This window comes from Haliotis cracherodii, unplaced genomic scaffold (assembly GCF_022045235.1).
Source record: "Haliotis cracherodii isolate W230 unplaced genomic scaffold, xgHalCrac1.p SCAF_46, whole genome shotgun sequence".
NCBI lineage: Eukaryota > Metazoa > Mollusca > Gastropoda > Lepetellida > Haliotidae > Haliotis > Haliotis cracherodii.
Genome location: NW_027266304.1, coordinates 102,752 through 125,352, shown reverse-complemented (window position 1 = coordinate 125,352; position 22,601 = coordinate 102,752). Strand labels below are relative to the sequence as shown.

The 22,601-nt window shown below is 41.6% G+C and overlaps 1 protein-coding gene across 1 annotated transcript in view; it reads left to right on the top strand.

Moving 5' to 3' along the window:
* LOC139441848 (sodium- and chloride-dependent glycine transporter 1-like) overlaps nucleotides 1-22,601 on the top strand; it is a 65,920-nt gene that overhangs the window by 18,006 nt on the left and 25,313 nt on the right. The window lies entirely within an intron of this gene.

Below are 22,601 nucleotides of genomic sequence, written 5' to 3'. Positions count from 1 at the left end.
ATCACACACTGCCAACACCGGACATCGGATCAGCTTCTCCAAATGCCAAATTCGATGTCGAAACTCCTACTTCTTCTGCATGAGTGCACAAATACCTCCCCAGTCAACATCAGGCATGTGAAAAGCTGAAAAAAGTGTTCAGACAATATCAAATGGCAAACCAGTTTGGATATAACAGCCAGGAGTCAGTTCTTGAGGGGACAAAATAATTATTTGAAAGTTATATGAGTGAAAAATAAGTCTGTTTTAAGAAACTTAATAGAAAAATAGCATCATTCATTCACACAAGAGCACCTAACAGAAAGACATATTGGTATGCTACATTGTTTACTATAAATAAGGGGATGTTTGTCATATTCTGCTGTCAGCAGTGTACATGCTTCATATTCAAGATAACGGCATCGCCTAACTTGACTGGCAAGCGATTGACACAAGGCAGAAATTGTTGTGGCAGTGGTGACTTTATCCTAATTTGTTGCCAAATTCATCAGTTTCAACAAATTCAGAAGGCAGGAGGAGGGTTTGTTGGACAGAGGTACCCTGGGGGGTTCGTGCTGAGTTCGACCACAATACGAAGCAACATTCATTTCCAGCCCATCCAAATGCTCCATTCAACCCAAAATGTCCCCAACTTCACTGTCATTATTTTTAAATTTGCCTCCATGGTGTATCCATGGTGAAATATAAACAGAAAAGCATGTAAAGTATGAATTACTGAAATGTGCACTCACCCTACAGGTTACACACAACCAAATGTTTTCCCATAGACTTCTATAGTAACGTTATGATTTTTTTAAAAATAACTAAGCATTCAACAGCTATTACCTGTACGTGTGTGCACAGTTTGGCCTTAGAGCAGCAATAAAAAAAATAAAAATGACTAGCTTAGTCAGCTCCTTTTCCGAGTACCGGAAGCTAAACACACCACCCCCAGTTTCGCACCAAATGTCACCTACTTGAAAATAGCTGTGGTCACATTCAGCATAAGTCATCATGTTGAAAAAGACAGTACTAAATATAGAAAAACATGGTCAGTTTTAATAACTGGATGGATGTACATTTGAAAGACATAAAAATCTTACAGAATATCCTCCAAACACAGCCTGCAGATATCTTTCGATCTGCACTGAAGGCTCCCTACGAAAACCGCACTCTCCATACTGGTACTGATTTGGTGTAGTAGAACCTGCAGGCATGAAGCTATCCATGGGTTTTGGGGTCATGCTCCCCCAAGACATTTAGTTACATGTGGACCTGCATGGTGAACTTCAGGCTATCCCCAGGATATGTAAACCAAGTGTGTGGTTAACATCTTTAAGTGTCTATTTTTATGTGTGCAAATAAGACATCTTTGAATCTTCACAGATTAGCCACTTGACTCTTTCAACACAACTCAACCAGAAGCTGGAACTTGCTGTGACACCAAGTTCCCAGAGACTCTTGTGTGATAGATGAAGCCAACATTTATCAAAAAATATCTGCTTGTAAAACATTAGTCCTGCACCATGACTGTGGAATATGTTTATTTTATGAAAAATACACCAATTTAGAAACGTATACAAAAGCATGTCTAGCCAGCTCCAGCTGGGAAAATCGGTTATTTTTATTTTTAAGAGTCCAGAAATATAATATAAGATTTCATAGACTAAATCTTTGTCTAGTAAAACATCTTTGCAACTACATGTTATACATCATTTGAAAGGTCTAATACATATGAAAGTTATTTAAGTACAGCATTTACAACTTAATTAACCTGTATGATACACACACCCAGCTGTATGATACACACACCCAGCTGTATGATACACACACCCGCCTGTATGATATGCCCCCCCAGACCTGTATGATACACCCCCCACCTGTATGATACACCCCCCACCTGTATGATACACACACACCACCTGTATGAGACACACACCCACCTGTATGATACACCCCCCCACACCTGTATGATACACCCCCCACCTGTATGATACACACACACCACCTGTATGAGACACACACCCACCTGTATGATACACCCCCCCCACACACACACACACCTGTATGATACACCCCCCACCTGTATGATACACACACACCACCTGTATGAGACACACATCCACCTGTATGATACACCCCCCACCTGTATGATACACCCCCAACCTGTATGATACACACACACCCACCTGTATGATACACCCCCCCACCTGTATGAGACACACCCACCTGTATGATACACCCCCCACCTGTATGATACACCCCCCACCTGTATGATACACATACACCACCTGTATGAGACACACACCCACCTGTATGATACACCCCCCCACCTGTATGATACACCCCCCACCTGTATGATACACCCACCCACCTGTATGATACACACACACCCACCTGTATGATACACCCCCCACCTGTATGATACACCCCCCCACCTGTATGAGACACCCACCCACCTGTATGATACACCCCCCACCTGTATGATACACCCCCCACCTGTATGATACACACCCGCCTGTATGATACACCCACCCACCTGTATGATACACCCCCCACCTGTATGATACACCCCCCACCTGTATGATACACCCACCCACCTGTATGATACACACCCGCCTGTATGATATGCCCCCCCCCCACACACCTGTATGATACCCCCCACCTGTATGATACACACCCCCCACCTGTATGATACACCCCCCCGCCTGTATGATATGCCCCCCCCCCCCCCCCCACACACACACCTGTATGATACACCCCCCACCTGTATGATACCCCCCACCTGTATGATACACACACCCCACCTGTATGATATGCCCCCCCCCCCCCCCCCCCCACACACCTGTATGATACACACACCCCACCTGTATGATACACACACCCACCTGTATGATACGCACACCCACCTTTATGATACACCCACCCACCTGTATGAGACGCACACCCACCTGTGTGATACACACACCCACCTGTATGATACGCCCACCCACCTGTATTATATGCACACCCACCTGTATGATACACCCACCCACCTGTATGATACGCCCACCCACCTGTATGATACGCCCACCCACCTGTATGATATGCACACCCACCTTTATGATACACACACCCACCTGTATGAGACGCACACCCACCTGTATGATACACACACACACCTGTATGATACACCCCCCACCTGTATGATACACCCACCCACCAGTATGAGACACACACCCCACCTGTATGATATGCCCCCCCCCCCCCCCCACACACACCTGTATGATACACACACCCCACCTGTATGATACACACACCCACCTGTATGATACGCACACCCACCTTTATGATACACCCACCCACCTGTATGAGACGCACACCCACCTGTGTGATACACACACCCACCTGTATGATACGCCCACCCACCTGTATTATATGCACACCCACCTGTATGATACACCCACCCACCTGTATGATACGCCCACCCACCTGTATGATACGCCCACCCACCTGTATGATATGCACACCCACCTTTATGATACACACACCCACCTGTATGAGACGCACACCCACCTGTATGATACACACACACACCTGTATGATACACCCCCCCACCTGTATGATACACCCACCCACCAGTATGAGACACACACCCACCTGTATGATACACCCCCCCACCTGTATGATACACCCCCCCACCTGTATGATACACACACACACCTGTATGATACACACACACACCTGTATGATACACACACACACACACCTGTATGATGCACCCCCCACCTGTATGATACACCCACCCACCTGTATGATACGTACACCCACCTGTATGATACACACACACACCTGTATGATACACCCACCTGTATGATACGCACACCAGCCTGTATGATACACCCACCTGTATGATAACACGTTCAAGCCCTCTCACCCTCAGCTTGCTATTCGACTTCGTGCTTCTTGGAAAACCGGGACACATGCCCCAGTATCTCACGTTCTAGATTGACAACCACGACTACAGAACTGCCACTCACCAGCAGTAGAAACGAAAACTTTAGTTCACTAGTCCTTACAAAGATAACATATAGCAAAACCCTTAAAAATGGCAAATTTCTACTAGTCCTTAGGATACCTTAACTATTGGGCAGTTTGGCCAGGACTACAGGACTAAAGTACTCACGGAAATGAAAACACCCTGTTTTTTCGATCTCAGATTTTAAATAAATGCAGTTAATATACAAAATATATAAATATTCAAACAACTCAGTTAGTACTAATTGGGCCTTAGCACAAATACAGCATAATATTAAAGGTTTTTATGTCTTTTTACACGTAAAAGTGTGTAAAAATATGAACAAAACAGACTATTGTGAAACTGAGCATAGCCAGGTGTTAGTAGATCAAGGTGAATGTCCATGACCTATAACACCTTGACGACAGGTGAAAACAGGTGCTTGAAACCCACGAGCATGTGATTTGTCTGTGGTTAGTGATTTGTGAGTGGCATTGTGGGATAGTGAATCATCGTTAAAATATCAGAACGTAAAAGTGACATATTCCCTTCTCAAACAACAACTTACATGTCATTATTATTATGTACATAAACATGGCTGTTACTTTTATTGTAGTTTTGATAACTTTTTTCCAGGCTAATTTGCATAATGCCTATAGCCTGTTTCTGCCATGTCAATTTGAACTTAGTTTTATTTTTGAATGTTGAAAGTGCCTACAAATTACCTCCTCTAAAGTACATTTTGTATTGAGCACTGAGATAAAACTAGCAAATCCAGACTTGTACTTTTCCAGTTGTTTTGTTATTTTGTATTTACATCTACGTAATGCTTTGTGTCGATTATCAAATCATTATCATCATAATGGCATAAATGGAAATCTGATGCATGAGATAATTGATTCTGCGGGTACATTTCAGATTTATGTGCCTATTCTATGCATGAAAATATAGTGTGATAAGCTGTTGCTGTTAGATAGGTTGAGGGATCATTGCGGGACCAGCAAGCGCTGAAGGCAGTCAGTACTGAATCGTGCTTAGTTTGATTCTCTGGTAAGTTCACTGAAATTCCCCCAGTGGAAGATGCCAAGTCAGCAGGTGTCCGGTAGAAACATGCTTACCTTCACTCTCTTCATCTGTTGTTAATAAATGGCAGAAAATATCCTAGGCATCCGTCTCATGGACTAGATCCATGCATGTACTTTTCACTGCTTTTTTTGCCCAGTGGAATCTGATCCGGGCCTTGAGGTTTTATGTTTCATAAAATGTATTGTGACCTCGTAGGTTTGTTGCCTCACAGCCTGGTTGTTAAAGCGTTCGCTTGTCGTGACGAAGACCCGGGTTTGATTCCTGACGTGGGTACAATGTGTGAAGCCCATTTCTGGTGTCCCCCGCCGTGATATTGCTGGAATATTGCTAAAAGCGGCGTAAAACCATACTTACTCACTCACTCCAGTTGTGTGACAGCGGTCTGTAAATATTCGAGTCTGAACCATAAGCATCGATCTAAGCAGCTGGGAAACGCCTAATGCATCCGCAGAGTCAGCAAGTCTGACCACCCGATCCTGTTAGTCGTCTCATTCTACAAGTATGTGTTGCTGAAGACCGATTCTATCGGATGGAAGATTGTGCTTGTTATATGCTGTGTTTTCCGGCAGAGCCAAGTGTCACATGATTTGAGAGCATGGTGACCATCTGTTATCAACACATTTTGGGGGAAATCAGTACACTAAGAAGCAAAGGTGAAAGACAAAAAGAATTGTACCTCAGCACTTCTCATTGATCTGCCTTGGAGATTCCTGCCTTCGAGCAGTTCCCGGGGACCGATGCTGGTTGTGAAGGGCGACTAAGTGGATTGGATTGTCCATCTTCCAGAGGCAAGAGAGTCAACTGACTATGAAAGACCAGTTTCCACCTTTGCTGAACTAGGCTGGAATTCCTGGGCTCAATTGTAGCGCCACCAGTGGCTATCACGAGTTATGTCCCTTGTAAGCCTATCCTATGGACCAATCAGATTCCAGCTCTCGTATCACTAGCATTTGATTCAAACAAAATGGCGGTGCCAAGTCAGGGCGATCTGATTGATAATCAAGTCCTATATTGTAATAAAATGGATCTGACATCGCGAAATGCATCAAATCACATGAGCACCTTGATTAAAAACATGAAAAGATTTGGAAAATATCTGTCGACAATCGACCGAAATCTGCACAACAGTGTACAAACTGGATTTTGATTTTGTTACGCGATTTTGATTGGCTTTTGATGCATAGACTCGTTAGCCCAGCCAAAATGTAACTCCATAATACCAGGATAGTTTGGCAAGGGTGGAAACTGGACTTTTTATAGTCCTCTTGCCTCGGGAAGATGTAGGTGGTCAGGCTTGTCACAGTACCCTGGTGGTGTGGACCATTGCTCACAATAACGATTACTGGATTGTCTGGTCCACACCTGATTACAGGATGTGGTCATATAGCTGGAATATTGCTCGAGTTCCACGATAAACAACAAACACACAGGTAGGAGCTATTGGCCAGGGACTTGTGTGTCTTGCTTCAAGTGAATGTTGACCTTTTGTTGATGCTGTCATATGACCACTGAATGACATCATTGGAGTGCCTTCAGGCTTGACGTCAATACAATGGATGATGTCACATGACCACTGAATGACGTCATTGGAGTGCCTTCAGGCTTGACATCAATACAATGGATGATGTCACATGACCACTGAATGATGTCGTTGGAATGCCTCCAGGCTTGACATCAATACAATGGATGATGTCATGACCACTGAATGATGTTGTTGGAATGCCTTCAGGCTTGACGTCAGTACAATGCAGGATGTTATATAACCACTGAATGATGTCGTTAGAATGCCTTCAGGCTTGACATCAATACAATGGATGATGTCATGACCACTGAATGATGTCATTGGAATGCCTTCAGGCTTGACATCAATACAATGGATGATGTTATATAACCACTGAATCATGTTGTTGGAATGCCTTCAGACTTGACATCAATACAAAGGATGATGTTATATAACCACTGAATGATGTTGTTGGAATGCCTTCAGGCTTGACATCAATACAAAGGATGATGTTATATAACTACTGAATGATGTCGTTGGAATGCCTTCAGACTTGACATCAATACAATGGATGATGTTATATAACCACTGAATGATGTTGTTGGAATGCCTTCAGGCTTGACATCAATACAATGGATGATGTTATATAACCACTGAATGTTGTCATTGGAATGCCTTCAGGCTTGACATCAATACAAAGGATGATGTTACATAACCGCTGAATGTTGTCGTTGGAATGCCTTCAGGCTTGACATCAATACAATGGATGATGTTACATAACCACTGAATGATGTCGTTGGAATGCCTTCAGACTTGACATCAATACAATGGATGATGTTATATAACCACTGAATCATGTTGTTGGAATGCCTTCAGACTTGACATCAATACAAAGGATGATGTTATATAACCACTGAATGATGTTGTTGGAATGCCTTCAGGCTTGACATCAATACAAAGGATGATGTTATATAACTACTGAATGATGTCGTTGGAATGCCTTCAGACTTGACATCAATACAATGGATGATGTTATATAACCACTGAATGATGTTGTTGGAATGCCTTCAGGCTTGACATCAATACAATGGATGATGTTATATAACCACTGAATGTTGTCATTGGAATGCCTTCAGGCTTGACATCAATACAAAGGATGATGTTACATAACCGCTGAATGTTGTCGTTGGAATGCCTTCAGGCTTGACATCAATACAATGGATGATGTTACATAACCACTGAATGATGTCGTTGGAATGCCTTCAGACTTGACATCAATACAATGGATGATGTTATATAACCACTGAATGATGTTGTTGGAATGCCTTCAGGCTTGACATCAATACAAAGGATGATGTTATATAACCACTGAATGATGTTGTTGGAACGCCTACAGGCAGAAACTTGACTGCGAGGTGTGTTGTGTTGTGTTGTGTTGTGTTGTGTTGTGTTGTGTTGTGTTGTGTTTTTCCATTGTACCCTGGACTGCAGGTCACATGTATCCTCGGATCATGTTTTCAGACAATGTTTTCTGACTACCATGTTTGTCGTGAATACTCTATCTGTAAAGAGGTTTGTGGCATCACACAGGCATTGAAAATACTCACATGGTGGCTTGATATTAAGATTTTAAATAGTAAGTGAGTCTTATTTTTTACGTTTGTTCTTGTGATAAGTGAGATGACTACAAATATGTCCAAAGCGCGTTTTCCCCTTGTAAACTGCGCTGTTATTCACGTCCTCCAGGGCTGCTGTGTGTCCCACACGGGGGCTGACATGAGGAACCATTCAACTGTTGCACCCTTCGCTGCATGTCCCTTGCAGCAGTTGGGAGGAAGCTGTTGCCCGCTAGTAATGCAAGGGATTGCTGCATGGATATGCGTCTGCAGTCACAAGCTGTTAGGCTCTGTTTGTACAGATTTACTTTAACAAGTAGGTAATAATAATTATAGTAATACCTCTGCTACTACTAATAATGGTGAGCATTTATGTGGGGTGATGATCGTGTTTGTGCCCAAGAGCACCTAGTCCTTGTCGTGACCGCTTGTGATGGAGGCTCATGAAGCACCTAGTCTGACCTTGTAGTGACCGCGTGGGATAGAGGCCCATGAAACACCTAGTCTCACCTAAGTCCTTTTAGTGACCGCATGGGATGGAGGCTCATGGAGCACCTAGTCTGACCTTGTAGTGACCGCGTGGGATGGAGGCCCATGAAGCACCTAGTCTGACCTGTCCTTGTAGTGACCCAAGGGATGGAGGCTCATGGAGCACCAAGTCTGACCTAAGTCCTTGTAGTGACCGCGTGGGATGGAGGCTCATGGAGCACCTAGTCTGACTTAAGTCCTTGTAGTGACCGCGTGGGATGGAGGCTCATGAAGCACCTAGTCTGATCTAAGTCCTTGTAGTGACCACGTGGGAAGGAGGCCCATGAAGCACCTAGTCTGACCTAAGTCCTTGTAGTAACCACGTGGGATGGAGGCCCATGAAGCACCTAGTCTGACCTAAGTCCTTGTAGTGACCGCGTGGGATGGAGGCTGATGGAGCACCTAGTCTGACCTTGTAGTCACCGCATGTGATAGAGGCTCATGGAGCACCTAGTCTGACCTTGTAGTGACAGCGTTTGATGGAGGCTCATAGATCACCTAGTCTGACCTTGTAGTCACCGCGTGTGATGGAGGCTCATGGATCACCTAGTCTGACCTTGTAGTGACAGCGTGTGATAGAGGCTCTCTGGATCACCTAGTCTGACCTTGTAGTCACCGCATGTGATAGAGGCTCATGGAGCACCTAGTCTGACCTTGTAGTGACAGCGTTTGATGGAGGCTCATAGATCACCTAGTCTGACCTTGTAGTCACCGCGTGTGATGGAGGCTCATGGATCACCTAGTCTGACCTTGTAGTGACAGCGTGTGATAGAGGCTCTCTGGATCACCTAGTCTGACCTTGTAGTCACCGCATGTGATAGAGGCTGATGGAGCACCTAGTTTGACCTTGTAGTGACAGCGTGTGATGGAGGCTCATGGAGCACCTAGTCTGACCTTGTAGTGACAGCATGTGATGGAGGCTCATGGATCACCTAGTCTGACCTTGTAGTCACCGCATGTGATAGAGGCTCATGGAGCACCTAGTCTGACCTTGTAGTGACAGCTTGTGATGGAGGCTCATGGAGCACCTAGTCTGACCTTGTAGTCACCGCATGTGATAGAGGCTCATGGATCACCTAGTCTGACCTTGTAGTGACAGCATGTGATGGAGGCTCATGGAGCACCTAGTCTGACCTTGTAGTGACAGCGTGTGATAGAGGCTCATGGATCTGTACCAACTCTGATTTGGTCAGTGGCTGCTTTGCAGGAGGTCATTGCAGCAGACTAGTGGATGTAGAGCTTATATCCTAATACTTACACCTTAAAGAGCCTTACACATTACACATTGTTTTTGTTTGCCAGACATCAATGCAAGATTTGTTTGTGGTGATGATTGTCACATTGTGCTAAATTCTTCATAATGAAATAATATGACACAGATATATATATAAGGCATCCTTGTCAGAAGTGTGTAGCCAGACAGCCATGTTGTTCAGACAGAGGGTCATACTTGTCAGAAATTTTGTAGCCAGACAGCCATGTTGTTCAGACACAGAGGGTCATACTTGTCAGAAGTATGTTACCAGACACCCATGTTGTTCAGACAGAGGGTCATACTTGTCAGAAGAGTGTAGCCAGAAACCCATGTTGTTCAGACAGAGGGTCATACTTGTCAGAAATTTTGTAGCCAGACAGCCATGTTGTTCAGACACAGAGGGTCATACTTGTCAGAAGTATGTTACCAGACACCCACGTTGTTCAGACAGAGGGTCATACTTGTCAGAAGTGTGTAGCCAGACACCCATGTTGTTCAGACAGAGGGTCATACTTGTCAGAAGTGTGTAGCCAGACACCCATGTTGTTCAGACAGAGGGTCATACTTGTCACAAGTGTGTAGCCAGACACCCATTGTTCTGAAGACATGTTTGTTCATTAAAAATGTGCTCCAAAACGCACCTGGAGCCTATAGATTGCGCTTCAGGTGCAGTCGTGTTAGTTTTAAATAAAGAATCTGTTCTCCAAAACGCACTCAATGCATAACGATCGCATCGCCTGAACAAACCAACTGGCTGTGACTGCACGTGAAATGTGAGGGTTGTGAGCAAATATAAGGTGGTAGCGCGCATCAGTTAGTTAGTTGGTCAGAGTTCATTAGAGAACTGTTTAGTTAGATGGTTAGAGAGAGAGAGTTGGTCAGAGTTTGTTAGAGAGCTGGTTAGTTAGATGGTTAGAGAGAGAGAGCTGGTCAGAGTTCGTTAGAGAGCTGGTTAGTTAGATGGTTAGAGAGAGAGAGCTGGTCAGAGTTCGTTAGAGAGCTGGTTAGTTAGATGGTTAGAGAGAGAGAGTTGGTCAGAGTTCGTTAGAGAGCTGGTTAGTTAGATGGTTAGAGAGAGAGAGTTGGTCAGAGTTCGTTAGAGAGCTGGTTAGTTAGATGGTTAGAGAGTTGGTGAGAGTTCGTTAGAATGTTCGTTAGATGGTGTCAGACATGGTGTTAGACAGTGTTAGACAGTGTTAAGACTCCGTTAGGAGTAAATGTTAGAATTAGTTTCTTTTATTTGAGGTTTATTCATCTTTCCTTCACATAATAACAGGTAATCACGTTTAGTTCTTTATGGATCTTCATAGTTTTATAATAGGTTATCACGTTTTAGCTCCTTGTTTCATTCAAAAAAGGTAAGTCATTCAAATTTACGATTAGTTTTCATTTTAAGTTAAACCACGCTCAAATATTCAGTTCCACTGCGCAACATTTGGTAGCAGAGCGTGGTTTCTCTGGTTAGAATATTTTAGTTTTGTATTAGGCTTTCGTTAGTTTAGATTGCCCTAAGCTGATAAAAACAAGCAGTCACAGTTGCCCTAGGCTGATTATACACCAGCAGTCATAGGTGCCCTAGGCTGATATACACCAGCGGTCATAGGTGCCCTAGGCTGATATACACCAGCAGTCACAGTTGCCCTAGGCTGATATACACCAGCAGTCATAAGTGCCCTAGGCTGATATACACCAGCGGTCATAGGTGCCCTAGGCTGATATACACCAGCAGTCACAGTTGCCCTAGGCTGTTATACACCAGCAGTCATAGGTGCCCTAGGCTGATATACACCAGCAGTCATAGGTGCCCCAGGCTGATATACACCAGCAGTCACAGTTGCCCTAGGCTGATACACACCAGCAGTCATAGGTGCCCTAGGCTGATATACACCAGCAGTCATAGGTGCCCCAGGCTGATATACACCAGCAGTCACAGTTGCCCTAGGCTGATATACACCAGCAGTCATAGGTGCCCCAGGCTGATACACGCCAGCAGTCATAGGTGCCCTAAGCTGACATACACCAGCAGTCATAGGTGCCCTAAGCTTAATGCTCACTCTACCAGTTGTCCTAAATGTTCTACCTACACGCAAATAATTGGGCTAAGGCTTTTTGATTAGGTTGTTGTCATGTTTATTTGGTGTTGGGGTAAGATGTGGATGTGGTTGAATTTAATAGAAAGTTTAACAGTGAGAAAGCTCAAATCAGCTGCAAATAATCACACAGATTTCTCTCGAATAAGTCAATAGTATGAATAATTAGATACACAGACTATACATAATTGATGATAAAATGTTCGTCTTGAAAAGGTACTCAGTGGTAGAAACATTTTTAGTCCATTAGTCCTTCTAATGATAAGATATAGCAAAACCCTTAAAAATAGCAAGTTTCTTCTTGTCCTTCTGATATCTTCACTATTGACCAGTTTGGCAAGGACTACAGGACTCGTGCCAATTTCTAAAGCTGGTACTCGCTTGGATAATTTCATTTTAGAAATTTTTGAAATTTTTTTTTTTACACTGCACTCATCTGATGATAGAAATAGTTATCATATAATGGGCAGGATTCTTGGCAGGATAAAGCCAATGGATAAAAACGATATCTCTTGGGGTCATATGTCACTGTATAAGAAACAAGTTTCAGTTGGAACAATATTATCTATTGTGTCCGATTGACACATCCCTTACTTGTATTAAAAGGTGTTTGATACGCTGCACAATTGCAACGGTTGGGCTGGCACCCAGTCTGCATGCTTCAGCCTCGGATGTGTTTATATATTTATTTTTATGTCTGCTCATCATTCAGTTATTTTATGTTTTATAGACAAAACAATATTCAATTCGCATCACATCTAACTCATTGATCACCAATAGTTACCCAATAGTTCACCAATTTGGGTTCCCAATAGTTCACCTACAGTTGTGGTTGTGTTGTCATGTTATCCCCCAGAGTTCCCCAATAGTTCCCCAATAGTAGGGCTGCAACGAATACAGTGTGAGGACAATACGATTCATATCAGTGGCTATGAATAACGAATTCAATTCATGAATGGTTACGGTTCGATTCACCGAAAACGCGAGTGAATCGTATAAGCCCTACCAAATAGTTCCGCAATAGTTCCCAAAATAGTTCACCTATAGTTCACCAATAGTTCACCAATAGGTCCCAAGAGTTCACCAATAGTTCACCAATAGTTCCCAAGAGTTCACCAATAGTTCACCAATAGTTCCCAAGAGTTCACCAATAGTTCACCAATAGCAGGGCTGCAACGAATACAGTGTGAGGAGAATACGATTCATATCAGTGGCTATGAATAACGAATTCAATTCATGAATGGTTACGGTTCGATTCACCAAATACGCAAGTGAATTGTAACAGCCCTACCAAATAGTTCCCCAATAGTTCCCAAAATAGTTCACCTATAGTTCACCAATAGTTCCCAAGAGTTCACCAATAGATCACCAATAGTTCACCAATAATTCCCCAACAGTTCCCCAACAGTTCACCTATAGTTCACCTATAGTTCCCCAATAGTTCCCCAAAAGTTCACCTATAGTTCACCAATAGTTCACCAATAGTTCCCAAGAGTTCACTAATAGTTCACCAATAGTTCACCAATAGTTCACCAGAGTTCCCAAATAGTTCCCCCAGAGATCCCCAATAGTTCACCAATAGGTTCCCCAATAGTTCACCAATATTTATTCCAGAGTTCCCCAATAGTTCCCCAACAGTTCACCTATAGTTCCCCAATAGTTTACCAATAGTTCCCCCAGTGATCCCCAATAGTTCCCCAATAGTTCACCAACAGTTCACCTATAGTTCACCAATAGTTCATCAGAGTTCCCAAATAGTTCCCCCAGTGATCCTCAATAGTTAACCAATAGTTCCCCCAGAGATCCCCAATAGTTCACCAATAGTTCACCTATAGTTCACCAATAATTCACCAATAGTTCCTCAATAGTTCCCTCAGTTCCCCAATAGTTCACCTATAGTTCCCCAATAGTTTCCCCAGAGTTCCCCAATAGTTTATCAATAGTTCACCTATAGTTCCCCAATAGTTCCCCAAAAGTTCCCCAGAGTTCCCCAATAGTTCACCTATAGATCCCCATTGATTCACCAATAGTTCCCCCAGAGTTCCCCAATAGTTCATCAACAGTTCACCTATAGCTCCCCAATAGTTCACAAATAGTTCACCAACAGTTCACCTATAGTTCACCAATAGTTCCCCAATAGTTTCCCAACAGTTCCCCAATAGTTCACCAATGGTACACCAACAGTTCCCCAATAGTTCACCAACAGTTCACCTATAGTTCCCCAATAGTTCCCCAATAGTTCACCTATAGTTCCCCCAAAATTCACCAATAGTTCACCAATAGCTCCCCCAGAGTTCCCCATTAGTTCATCAACAGTTCACCTATAGTTCCCCAATAGTTCACTAATAGTTCACCAACAGTTCACCTATAGTTCACCAAAAGTTCACCAATAGTTCCCTCATAGTTCACCAATAGTTCCCCAACAGTTCCCCAATAGTTCACCAACAGTTCACCTATAGATCCCCAATAGTTCCCCAACAGTTCACCAATAGTTCACCAATAGTTCACCAATAGTTCACCAGAGTTCCCCAATAGTTCCCCCAGAGATCCCCAATAGTTCCCCAATAGTAGGGCTGCAACGAATACAGTGTGAGGAGAATACGATCAGTGGCTATGAATAACGAATTCAATTCATGAATGGTTACGGTTTGATTCACCGAATATGCGAGTGAATCGTAACAGCCCTACCAAATGGTTCCCCAATAGTTCCCAAAATAGTTCACCTATAGTTCACCAATAGTTCACCAATAGTTCCCAAGAGTTCACCAATAGTTCACCAATAGCTCCCAAGAGTTCACCAATAGTTCACCAATAGCAGGGCTGCAACGAATACAGTGTGAGGACAATACGATTCATATCAGTGGCTATGAATAACGAATTCAATTCATGAATGGTTACGGTTCGATTCACCGAATACGCGAGTGAATCATAACAGCCCTACCAAATAGTTCCCCAATAGTTCCCAAAATAGTTCACCTATAGTTCACCAGTAGTTCACAATAGTTCCCAAGAGTTCACCAATAGATCACCAATAGTTCACCTATAGTTCACCAATAGTTCACCAATGGTTCACCAATAGTTCACCAATAGTTCACCAGAGTTCCCAAATAGTTCCCCCAGAGATCCCCATTAGTTCACCAATATTTACTCCAGAGTTCCCCTATAGATCCCCAACAGTTCACCAACAGTTCACCTATAGTTCCCCAATAGTTCCCCAATAGTTCACCAATAGTTCTCCTATAGTTCACCTATAGTTCACCAATAGTTCACCAGAGTTCCCAAATAGTTCCCCCAGAGATCCCCAATAGTTCACCTATAGTACACCTATAGTACACCTATAGTACACCAATAGTTCACCTACAGTTAACCAATAGTTAACCTATAGTACACCAATAGTTCACCAATAGTTAACCAATAGTTAACCTATAGTACACCTATAGTACACTTATAGTACACCAATAGTTCACCTACAGTTAACCAATAGTTAACCTATAGTACACCAATAGTTCACCAATAGTTAACCAATAGTTCACCTATAGTACACCTATAGTACACCAATAGTTCACTAATAGTTAACAAATAGTTAACCTATAGTACACCAATAGTTCACCAATAGTTCACCAATAGTTCACCAATAGTTCATCAGAGTTCCCAAATAGTTCCCAAAGAAATCCCCAATAGTTCCCCAATAGTTTCCCAATAGGTTCCTCAAACAAACCAACCAACCCAATAGTTCACCCATACTTCACCCAGAGTTAATTTACCAAAGTTAGATATGGTTGCTGGCCACAGCCCCAACTTTGAGGGAAGTCGTCTGTCCATTATGAGGCTGCTCCTTCAGCCTCAGTATCTTTTTGTCGATGTCATGGCTTGGTGCTGCTGCCCCGAAGTTGAGAGGCTAAAGCTTGTCCCCCCAGGTTCTGCTTGCTACTTCCATTAAAAGGAAGATGTTGAGATGACATGATTTACAGTGTGGCAAGCATCGGTTCAGTTTGTGACAATCATGCAGTCTTGGAAGTCCTAGGTAATGTGTTCTACCTTGCATTACCTGGCGTTGCCTGGCCATGCTGATATCGCCCACATTGTCGCCTTCTGCCTTATTAGTTGTGGTTGTGTCGACATTTTATACCTACCTACAGGTGTGCTTGTGTCCACATGTTATACCTACCTACAGATGTGCTTGTGTTTACATGTTATACCTACCTACAGGTGTGCTTGTGTTGCCTTATACCTACCTACAGGTGTGCTTGTGTTTACATGTTATACCTACCTACAGGTGTGGTTGTGTCGCGTTATACCTACCTACAGGTGTGGTTGTGTCATCATGTCATACCTACCTACAGGTGTGGTTGTGTCATCATGTTATACCTACCTACAGGTGTGCTTGTGTCATCATGTTATACCTACCTACAGGTGTGCTTGTGTTTACATGTTATACCTACCTACAGGTGTGCTTGTGTTTACATGTTATACCTACCTACATGTGTGCTTGTGTTGCCTTATACCTACCTACAGGTGTGCTTGTGTTGCCTTATACCTACCTACAGGTGTGCTTGTATCGCGTTATACCTACCTACAGGTGTGGTTGTGTCATCATGTTATACCTACCTACAGGTGTGCTTGTGTTGACTTGTACCTACCTACAGGTGTGCTTGTGTTGCCTTATACCTACCTACAGGTGTGCTTGTGTTGCCTTATACCTACCTACAGGTGTGCTTGTGTCATCATGTTATACCTACCTACAGGTGTGCTTGTGTTTACCTGTTATACCTACCTACAGGTGTGCTTGTGTTGCCTTATACCTACCTACAGGTGTGCTTGTGTTTACATGTTATACCTACCTACAGGTGTGCTTGTGTTGCCTTATACCTACCTACAGGTGTGGTTGTGTCATGTTATACCTACCTACAGTTGTGGTTGTGTCATGTTATACCTACCTACAGGTGTGGTTGTGTCATGTTATACCTACCTACAGGTGTGGTTGTGTCATGTTATACCTACCTACAGTTGTGGTTGTGTCATGTTATACCTACCTACAGTTGTGGTTGTGTCATGTTATACCTACCTACAGGTGTGGTTGTGTCATGTTATACCAGGGGTCCGGAAACCGTCATATGCGCCGGACATGTCCGATTGGGAATCTCAAATGTCCGGTCTAAAATATTGCTTACCGGACATTTAATTTTTTCTGTCCGGACATTTTAAAAAGTATTGTCCGGACATTCTTAAATTTGACCGGACATGATCAACAGTTAGGACTGAGCAATTTCTGTCTGCAGTTGTAACACAATGAAGATTATCTACACTGACAAGCTTTGTTTTTTTTGATTGCTGTAAATACATCGTACCTAGAATGATAGTCCAATCGGTCAATCACTGTAATAGGCAATAAACTGAGTTGACACTGATTAATCGAGGATTTATTACTGAGAACATCTTGTTAATTTGAGTAAAATGTGTTTACAACTGTACAAAAATACCTTGCATCATCGATGTACCTCATTATCCTCACAATGCTACGATACGTAACCTCAGTCAAGAAGCGAAAGCATGACGACAGCCAGTTGACCGGATCTGCCAAACCCTCAAAGTCTGAATGATCATTTTGTAAGTCGTGGCTAACGACTTTCACTTGGTTGACATACAACGAGGATTTGCAGATTTTATTGTTTTCAGTAGCTAGTCGTATATTGAAGCTTGATTGACCGCCATTTTGCTTTCTGTGACGATCGATATCAAATTTGTTTATGGTCAATAATTAAGTACAGATGAAAAAGTATTCAAATAACTATTGCTATCAAAGATAGTTTAGGATTTAGGATTATATTATCTGTCTTGTTTTTAAATAATCTTTAGCTTAAAAAAAACAACTTTTCCCGTGAGGTCACGTGATAACCAAATATGGGATAATAGTCTCGATCCAAATGTTACAACGCGTACACTTGAGCAGACTCATGAATATTAATTAGACCGTTCACTACGTTGACAGGTCGTTATTATAACAGAAACAAACGTATGTTTTCCATATATATCTAAAATGATATTATTTGTTATTAATTGTCCGGTGAATTAAACAATTTAAATTGAAACAATTCATAATTCATCATATTATGAATACGTAACAACTTGTAATTTGTGTGTAAAAAGTCGTACTAAAACACGCTGTTTGAAGGGGGCGTGGCATAAATGTAAATGTCCGATTGGGATTTTAAATTTTCCGGACCCCTGTGTTATACCTACCTACAGTTGTGGTTGTGTCATGTTATACCTACCTACAGTTGTGGTTGCATCATATTATACCTACCTACAGTTGTGGTTGTGTCATGTTATACCTACCTACAGTTATGGTTGCATCATGTTATACCTACCTACAGGTGTGGTTGCATCATGTTGTACCTACCTACAGGTGTGGTTGCATCATGTTATACCTACCTACAGGTGTGGTTGTGTCATGTTATACCTACCTACAGTTGTGGTTGTGTCATGTTATACCTACCTACAGGTGTGGTTGTGTCATGTTATACCTACCTACAGGTGTGGTTGTGTCATGTTATACCTACCTACAGGTGTGGTTGTGTCATGTTATACCTACCTACAGTTGTGGTTGTGTCATGTTATACCTACCTACAGGTGTGGTTGTGTCATGTTATACCTACCTACAGGTGTGGTTGTGTCATGTTATACCTACCTACAGTTGTGGTTGTGTCATGTTATACCTACCTACAGTTATGGTTGCATCATGTTATACCTACCTACAGGTGTGGTTGCATCATGTTGTACCTACCTACAGGTGTGGTTGCATCATGTTATACCTACCTACAGTTGTGGTTGTGTCATGTTATACCTACCTACAGGTGTGGTTGTGTCATGTTATACTTACCTGTAGGATACTCACCAAATATGTTTATTGTTTGACTGTTATAGAAGGAAACAGTTTATGAAAACGTAAATTAGTTGCTTACAAGGGATTGAACAGAAGTGAGGAAGCCCCTTCTCCTCTGTCTAACAACTGGATCTCTTACAACTGGGAGATAACCCATAATCTCACCCCCTTCTCCACTGTCTAACAACAGGCTCTCTTACAACTGGGAGATAACCCATAATCTCACCCCCCTCTCCACTGTCTAACAACTGGCTCTCTAACAACTGGGAGATAACCCATAATCTCACCCCCCTCTCCACTGTCTAACAACAGGCTCTCTAACAACTGGGAGATAACCCATAATCTCACCCCCCTCTCCACTGTCTAACAACTGGCTCTCTAACAACTGGGAGATAACCCATAATCTCACCCCCCTCTCCACTGTCTAACAACTGGCTCTCTAACAACTGGGAGATAACCCATAATCTCACCCCCCTCTCCACTGTCTAACAACAGGCTCTCTAACAACTGGGAGATAACCCTTCAGGGCTCGAAATTAACCATATTTTGCGTGCCATCGCACGCCTAAAATGAAAATGGCACAGCTAAATCATGATCTTCGTGCCTCGATGGCACGTTTGTAAAATAGGAATTAATAACCTACCTTTGCCATAATCTCACTCCCTTCTCCCCTGTCTAACAACTGGCTGTCTCACAACTGGGATAATTAACAAACCATGTCAAATAATTTATGTTGTTAATGTTTCACTGAATGTAACAAATAATACATCAACTACTGACCTATTATTGTATTTGTGAATTAATATTTGTATTCATTACCCTATATTCGTGATACGCATGGTATTCGCCTCATAGGATATTCTTGCAGCCCTAGTGTCAAATTATAAATAAAACGGACATAAATTATTGATATAGAGTGTGGGAGGTAGTACCCGGAGTCATGACAATCATGGCAATCATGGCAATCACAAACTTATCACAATTGCCTTGCTTGACAAGGGTATAAGGATAAATATCACCATGCAGAATATAAATATATAATCATATATTGAAATGTTAAGATCTATAATTGATTTTTAAAAAAAAACTGTATTTGATTGAGGTATCCAAACCATCGCGTAAACAGTTCTATTTATTGAATTTTTTAGTCATCATCTTTCGTGGAATGCTATTACATTTAATCAAAGACCTACCATACACAATCGTTCTTTCAGAATGAGTCGTTTAAAATACACTAATTGGTATGTAAGTAAAAAGATAAGTGGATAACCAAGTTCTTTATTACATACGTCTTATATTCACTCCAACTTCTAAATGCCTCTCAAACAACTAATATAATTATCTATTATGATCTAGTTCTTTTATAGAATGGGATGAAACTTGACATGAGCTATCATGTATGTCTTTGATATGTTTTGATTTAAAACAGATATAAAAATTAATGAGTAACACTACTGTTCAGGAAGTTCATTCTCATAAACATCTCGGACTTACTCTCCAAGAAGATTGTATGTGGAACGATCACATTGATAGCCTAGTCAAGAAGGTCAGTCCAATGATTAACTGTCTCAGGATTTGCAAGTATCGTTTAAATAGAAAAACACTGGAAACTATGTATAAATCTTTCATATTACCGATATTTGATTATTGTTGCCACATATGGGACAACTGCACAAAAGAACAGGTGTTACTACTTGAAAAACTAAATCTAGATGCACTCAGAACTATTTGTGGGGCTGTTCGTGGCACAAGTCACGGAAAACTTTATAAAGAAACAAATCTTACATCATTAGAAGAAAGAAGGCATTTTCAAAAGTTAAATATTTTTTATAACATGGTTAACAATCTAGTACCGGACTATCTCTCCTCCTTAGTTCTAAATAGAGTGTCGGATGCAAGTGATTATAATTTGAGAAACTGCTCACAGCTGCAAACCACAAAGTGTAAATCAAATGATTATGCCAAATCATTTATTCCAGATACAGTTAATATATGGAACTCACTACCTATTGAATACACCAATGCCAGTAGCTTAGGAAGTTTTAAAAGTTTTATAAAAAGCAATGATAGGAATGGTATATACTTTGATTTAAAGTATGGATCAAGATTCTGTCAGGTTATACACTCCCATCTCAGGCTTGGCTGCAGTGATCTTAACGCTGACAAATTTGCCAGATTTATATCCGACAGCCCAAGATTTTGTTGTGGCTATCATACGGAAGATGCACTTCATTTCTTTCTTACGTGTCCCTTAAACAGCACAGTAAGGCAAAACATGTATTATTTTGTAAAAGGCTACGATTTACATTCAATTCTAAATGGTAATTCAAATTTAACGACAGTAACAATCTTGAAATTTTGAAATCGGTGCACAGTTTTATTCTATCTTCTTGCCGATTTAAAGATTTTGTCTGAGATAATGGCTTTGCTATATGAAACTGCGATGTTGTTGTGCTGAATGTAAATAATAATGTAACTGTAGTTATGAAAGATAATCCAGTAATTAAACACTTACAGAACAATACTTATCTTTAATGCCAATTATACAATGTATGCTATTTCTCATGTCACTTTCAATATATTGCTATTTGTATATATGTATCATGTTTGGGAGAGGCATTCAGATAAGCAAAATTTGCTTGTTTGCAATCCCTCCACTTTATGGAAATAAATATGTTTATATCAAGTCTTATATTCACTCCAACTTCTAAATGCCTCTCAAAGAAACTAATTTAATTATCTATTATGATCTAGTTCTTTTATAGAATGGGATGAAACTTGACATGAGCTATCATGTATGTCTTTGATATGTTTTGATGAAGAACAGATATTGGTTTTGTAGTACAAAACACAAGGTCAAAAACAGCCTAATAAGGATGTTCATGTTGAAGGTGTAAGGCAGGGGTAGACACTAACAGTTAAAGACCACTAGTCCTTACAATGATAACGAATAGCAAAACTCTTATTATAAATGGCAAATGTCTGCTAGTCCTTATGATACCTTAACTATGGGCATGTTGGCAAGGATTATAAGACTAGTGCCAATTTCTGACTCTGTTACAATGATAACATATTGTAAAACTCTTATAAATGGCAAATGTCTACTAGTCCTTATGATACTTAAACTATATAGAATAGAAGGGTAAAACAGCATCTTTAATTGCTTATAAAATCACCACGAAATGAGGCAAGTTGACGCCAAGATTTTATCTCAAGTGCAGGAAATGACATTTTAGGGATCAGGAGGTCTAAAACATTTTGAGCCCTGTGTGTAACTCAGGAGTGGCCTCCTACATGTAGTTTTGTGCCAGTCAGTTTGGAGAAGGGCAAGCAACTTTTGTGGTAAGATCAGGTCTGTGTCAAGGACCAGCGCTGCTTCAGGCTTTCTTCCAATGTTAATGAAATGCTGTGGTATTACTGTTAGTGAGTGTGAGTGAGTTTGGTTTTAGCAATATTCCAGCAATATAATGGCGGGAGACACCAGAAATAGACTTCAGACATTGTACCCATGAGGGCTGTTTCGATTCACTCGCGTATTCGGTGAATCGAACCATATCCATTCATGAATTGAATTCGTTATTCGTCGTCACTAGAATCGAATATTTATGAATATGCAGTCATGTGCATCTACATACCCTGTACCTAAAAATATCCCTAAGAACATAT